At 42.3% G+C, this 6,828-nt stretch overlaps 1 pseudogene; it reads left to right on the top strand.

Moving 5' to 3' along the window:
• Positions 1–2,081: 2,081 nt before the first annotated feature.
• On the top strand, positions 2,082–4,268 carry LOC148516712 (PHD finger protein 3-like; annotated as a pseudogene).
• Positions 4,269–6,828: the final 2,560 nt, after the last annotated feature.

The raw sequence follows: 6,828 nt of genomic DNA, 5'->3' as shown, positions 1-6,828 counted from the left end.
GGTGCATCGGCCTTCATAGATGACATTGACAGCCTTGCATCGTCATAATGACTGCTACTGGCAGCTACAAGACTGGTATGTGGATCCTGCTCTCCTGTCATGTGACTGTCCTCTATACTCACAGCGGTCTTACAGCAGTGTCACCAAGCAATTATAGCGCAGTAAAGTTGTGGCTAATGCACACAATCACACACAGAAAAAAAAATTCACACTTGGGGAGTGGCTAACACACACACAAAAAAAGTTTTTATTTTTTTCACACTGGGGTTGTGGCTAACATGCACGCACAAAAAATTGTTTATATTTTTTTCACACTAGGAGGGGAGCACCCCTGAATGAGGCAGCAGACCCTTGATAAATGAGACACAGGCAGCACAACACCCATACACTCCTACAGTGCTGATAAGTGTGGATAACATGCACACACAGAAAATTGTGTTTTCACACTGGGAGGAGGAGGCACCCTTGAATAATGCAACAGCCCCTTGATAAATGAGACACTGGCAGCATAGCAACTCTGCACACCTACATTTCTCATAATTGTGGCCAACATACACACAAAAAATTTTTAAGTTTTTTTTTCATACTGGCCCCTTGATGAATGACACGGGCAACACCCTTAGTGTAGTTATGTTGCAGATAATTGCGGATTGTTAACACGCACACGCACAGGAAAAAAAATACAAAATTGGGGGGCACTTGGGGGGAGGACCCCTGAATTAGGCAGCAGTCCTTTGATAAATGACACAGGCAGCACACCTGTGCACCTATGTTGCTGATAATAAGTGTGGCTAATGCACACACAGAAATAAAAACTGGATTGAACAGCACCCCTGATGGACAGAGCACCCCCTGGACAACATATCAGAAAAGCCAGCCAGTCATTCCCCATGGACAACAGCCATCCAGCCCCTATGGTCTACAACCAGCCACCCCCTACGGACATGACAACAGCCAGCTAGCCCCTATATGGATTATGGAAAACAGCCAGCCCCTATTGACAACAGCCAACCAGAACCTATGGACAGGACAACCTCACAACAGCCATCCAACCCCTATATGGACAACAGCCAGCCCCTATGGACATTAAGCAGCCAGCCCCTGAGTGACAATACAACTGTAGCCAGCCTCTATGCACAGCAGCACAGCACAGCTCAAAGATCCCTCCCTCTTCACTCTCCACAGCCGGAATGAAAAATGGCAGCAATCATGGGACCTCTTATACAATCCAAAACCCGCAAGAATCAGACAGTAGGATGATGATGTTTTGCCTCGTTTTGAGATCCGAGTCAGGCAGGAAAACCTGAGTCACCTCAGATCTGACTTGGATCCCCTAAGTTTGGGTGACTCAGCTCATCTCTAGCCAACACCACCCCTTGTGTGTTTTGGTTTTGGATTTGGATACATATTTTTTTTCTCATAATTTGCTTTTTTTTTGCTCCTACAGTATTATTAACCTCAATAACATTAATTCCACTAATTTTCAGTCAATTTTGACCACCTCACAGCTCACAATATTGTTTTCATCCGGTTTAGGCCCAAAATTTGCACCAAGCTAGCTGGCTGACTCAGGAAACATATGTTTTCATTAGAGATGTGCACTGACCCATGTGTTTTGGTTTTGGATCTGGATCTCCCCTGGTTTTGGATCTGGATGGGTTTTGCCAAAACCTCACTTCTGTGTTTTGTTTTTCGGTTTTGGTTTTGGATCTGGATTTTTTCTTAAAAGATCATAAAAACAGCTAAAATCACATAAAATGGGCCTTTTTTGTTCCTACAGTATTATTAACCTCAATAACAATTATTTCCACTCGTTTCCAGGCAATCTTGACCACCTCACAGGTCAATATATTGTTTTCATCCAGTTTAGGTCCAAAATTTGCACCAAGCTAGCTGGCTGGCTAAACTAAGCCACAACAGTGGGCGGCACAAACACATGGCAGTTCAACTTCAAACATGGCACATCAGGAAACACTTTTATTATTCAAGAGTGGCCTACAGAAGCGTGGATATGCTGACACAGCTGGTTTATTATGTTTGACAGCTCCAGAGAAAGCAGTGTGGAGGTCTATCAAGAAAGTGAGAAAATGGAAAAACCATTTTATGTGGATCCCACTAACCCTGCTTTCAGAACCATGAATGTTACAGCCCATTGGAATTATTTGAGAAGTTTGTGGTAGAAACTCCATTTAACACCTTGTCTGATCCTAATCCCGATGTACAGTTTATCTCCATGCTGAAATCTCCTCATGTGAAATGGCAGACAGAGCATTCTCTGGATAATCATATTTCTAAAAATGTGAATGCTTTTACTCTGAACAATACCTCAGTGATGGAGAAGATATGCTGGATGATGAACAGAGTCTCTCCTGTTAAAACTAAGAAAGAAGACCAAACTTGCAAGCTGCTAGGATACTGGAAAGCAGATTCCAAAGAAGTACAGATACTGTATGAGCTGGAGAGTTGCTATGACAAGATGGGTCAGGGAAAGCACATTCTCATCCATGATGATGTTGGTGACATAATACGTGAAGAGGATGGAAAACAATCTCAGACACACTTAACCACTATGCTCGATACAAAAAGGACAAGAGACCTGTTGACGAGTCCAGAATCCCTAAACATATCACAGCCCATAGGAAAGTCAAAAAAGAAAATGTGTAAAAGAATGAAGACTCTCTCCTCCCTGATGCTGGCTTCAGGCAAGTCACCTAAAGAGATTCGGACCACCACAGTACAGATGCTATATGAAGTTCTGCTGAAGAGAGTTCAGTAGACTAAAAATCTTGATGTGCATCTGGAAACATTGAAAGAAATTGGCAATTAATGTCGAGAATGAAATTTACAACAACTTGTATAATACTGGTGTGAGGTACAAAAATAAGTACAAAAGACTCCTCTTCAATCTGAAAGACCCAAAAAATAAGACTTTCTTTCACCATGTGGTACTAGGGGAGATCACTGCACAATGTCTTGTTCGGTTGAGCCCAACAGAAATGGCTGCACTGGAGCTGACAAATTGGAGAAACCAAGAGAGACAGCATACTCTGGAGATCATTGAGAAAGCAGAAAAAGAGCTCCACCACAAGTGGCAGATGACTAAACTCACACAAAAAGGTTTAATAGAAATAGATACAACACCAGATCAGATGTTTACCCTGGAGGATCTGTCTGATTCATCATGGTGCCCCCAAGATTGTGCATATTCAGCCAAAAAGAGAGTCTGACACCACAGCTAAACAAAAGAGTCATCTTCTGGATGTGAATTGTCTCATTTGCATAGAGAAAACCAAACCCTCAGTTGAGATGAATCTCAGCCAGTGGGCATCATTGAAATCACCATTAAAAAGTCACAATGGAAGTCTACAGTGTGGAGAATCTTTCTTCACATGAAAAAAGATGCTCTATGTGCTGAACTTCAAGGGATTTCTCAATCATGTTCTGCAGCGTGGAAAGGTTTAATTCACATGTTTTCTATAAAGCAGTTCAAAATTACAGTCTTCAAAGTGTCTGGCTATAACACCCACCTTTGCCAGGAATTACCAAAGATTATCACACGCAAAGGATTCATCTATCTGGAATCTGTCTGGGAATTCATGGATCATATCTGGCCTGAATGCACGAAGGCTTCCAGTGATTCTGTGTTCTGTAGCCGACTTTATTCCTACCTTAATCGCAAACTGAAATACAGAATAGTGAGCACAGACAACATGGAGGCCTTTGTTATTCTGCTGCCTACATACCAACAATACCTCCCAGACTACACCCACTGGGGGGACCAGGTCTTGATAATGACCATCCCCATTTGTTGCTTCTTTCAAACCATCCATCCTGGACTTTTCAAAAACGGTGAGCAGGGTATAGAAAGAGGAGCTAGATGTCCCCGATGACATTTTTTTCATCTATAATAAATAGATTTTGTGGAGAGAGAAGAGCTCCAGATGTTGGAACAGGGGCTCCCACCTATTTGGCTTCACTCCAGAGTAGAGCACTCTGTTCCTCAGGAAGTGTCTATGCCTAAGCTGATAGGCAGTCTCTGTCTGTTGGTAAACATCCATCAGGAGATGGAAACCCAAAATAACAACAACTATAATAACAATGTGTCCACTGATACCAGCCTGATCCCTTAACAGCAACATCACCCATATTTCCAACTCATAACATGACCCAGTGTGCAGCCTCCTCTTCCTTATGACACTATTCCAGTCTCCATGGTTGATCAATCAGCCATTTGTGGTCAACCCAATTTTTCGCCTTCTACATTCTAACATCTTAATAACACACCATAACACACTAGACTTATAATATTTGCTATTGTTTACATTTTTGAATAGAACAGTTTTAGAAGTTAGTATGTCCACTGTATAGGTTTGTAAATAAATATAGGCTTTAGTTTTTTAGAGAATATAACTTTATAAGCTGTTAGGATAACATTTCTGCTATGTTTAAGATTAAAAAAAACTACTTTTTGTAACCCGATAACTTAAAAAAAGAGTTTTTATTGCAATATTCATGCAGCACCTTGACAGAGAGCAGCACAGCACTCCTGCGCAGCTACGCCAATGACAGGTGTGTCTAACATGCACAAAAAAATTGTTAATTTACTTTTGGGGTAGCAGCCCCTCAACATACAGGAGCACACACCCCTGCACAGCCACGCCGATGACAGTGACAGCCAGGTGTGGCTGACACGCACACAAAAAAAATAGTTTATTTATTTTTTGGGCAGCAGCCCCTCGACAGACAGTAGCACAGCACCCCTGCGCTGCTATGCCGATGACAGTGACTGCCAGGTGTAGCTGACACATACACAAAAAAAATGTTTATTTTTTATTTTGAACAGCAGCCCCTCAACAGACAGGAGCACAGCATCCCTACGCAGCTAGGTGTGGCTTACATGCACACACAAAAAATGTTTTTGCATTTTTTGGGCAGCAGCCTCTCGATAGACAGGAGCACAGCACCCCTGTGCAGTTACTCATATGACAGAGACAGCCAGGTGTGGTTGACACGCACACAAAAAAATAATTATTTATTATTTTAGACAGCAGCACCTTGACAGACAGGAGCACAGCACCCCTGCACAGCTACACTGAAGACAGTGAAATTCAGGTGTGGCTGACATGCACACACAAATTTTTTATTCTTTATTTTTGCCCAGCAGCCCCTCGACAGACAGCATTACAGCACCCCTGCAGACTTACGCCGATGACAGGTGTGGCTAACACGTCACACAAAAAATGTGTTTATTTTAATTTTTTTAAACACTGGGGTGAACCCCTGAAAAGGGGCAGCTGCCTGTTAACAGACAGCAGCCCAGCACCCCTGCACTGATGAGAAGTGTTGCTAAGCTAACACTCATTTTTTTTTTTTTTCACACTAGGGTGGGTGAAGACTAGAGCACCCCTGAAAGACAGAGCGCACCCTGGACAACACAGCACTACAGCCAGTCAGCCCCTATGGACAGGACAATGCCAGCCAGCCCCTATGGACACGACAACAGCCAGCCAGCCAGCCCCTCTATAGACAACAGCCAGTCAGTAACAAGTATTAAGTATTGACAATATAACAACAGCACAGCACAGCTCCCAGCTCCTTCTCACTTCACTCTCCTCAGCTGGAAAGAAAAATGGTGGTGAATTGCAGGACCTTTATAGAATCCAAAACCCAAGAGAATCCGACAGCGGGATGATGACATTTTGCCTCGATTTCAGATCCGAGACAGGTGGGAAAACCTGTGCCGACTCGTATCTGCCTCGGATCCCCGAAGTTAAGGTGGGTCTGGTTCTCAGGGAACTGGACCCGCTCATCTCTAGTTTTCATTAATCAAGAGCCCTGAGGGAGTTATGTATGTATGTAGTCGAAGGCAGGGACAGTAAGGGTTGATTGGTAGTACATTTAATTATTTTTTTTATTTCAAAGCAAATTTATGAGTAGGGGAGAGCATGGGTGAAAAATATGTGCCATGTTTTGCCCACAAAATTAACTTGGTGGTTCAGAATATATTTTTTAATTAATTAGGCATGCAGGAGATGCTGACTGTGCCCATTAATATTTCATGACATTTTTGGCATTCAGCAACTGCATGTCAAAGATAGTGCAGCAGTGGCAGTTCAACTTCCAACATGGCACATCAGGAAACAAATGCTTTTATTATTCAAGAGGCCTGAAGGAGTTGTAGTATGTATGTAGTTGAAGACAGGAAAAGATAGATTTGAATAGTATTAAATTTAATACAAAAATTTGATTCCAAAGCAAATTTATGAGGGAGGAGGGGTGGTGAAGAGGGGAGGTATTTACAAAAAATATTTTACTCATTCACATCAGTCATTGCCCCAGAATAATTCTTGAGCACTATGCCTGCTGCTGCTGGGAGTGGATTTTCATCCCAGAAGGGGACCAGGAAGACTACTAGTGGTACTTTAAAAACAATTGTTAAACAATCCATTGCAAGGGGGAGCAATTATTACAGCAGTCACCCATAGCATATCAGATCACTTATGCCATAACATCTATGCTGGTATTAGATATGCGTCCAATATCCACCAATAATTCTGTGTGTTTTAGACAGTTAATTGAGGTCCTGAGTGCCCGCTACCAAATTCCATCAAGCTTCCACTTCACTTGAAAAGCAATTCCCAATCTGTACAGGGATATTAAAAAAAACTTAATTAGTGGCCTCCAGAATGCTGTTGTACCTTCTGTCCACTTAACCATAACTTTGTAGACAAACTGAACAGAGCAAATGCAAGATTTATGATATAAGGTTTAAATCATACATTGTTTTCTTTTTCCCAGTGAACACAGATCTGAAGAGATGCAAAGAGC

This window comes from Taudactylus pleione, unplaced genomic scaffold (genome assembly GCF_031769625.1).
Source record: "Taudactylus pleione unplaced genomic scaffold, aTauple2 ptg000242l, whole genome shotgun sequence".
In the NCBI taxonomy this organism is placed as follows: Eukaryota; Metazoa; Chordata; class Amphibia; order Anura; family Myobatrachidae; genus Taudactylus; species Taudactylus pleione.
This window is presented reverse-complemented; position numbering and strand designations above follow the sequence as displayed.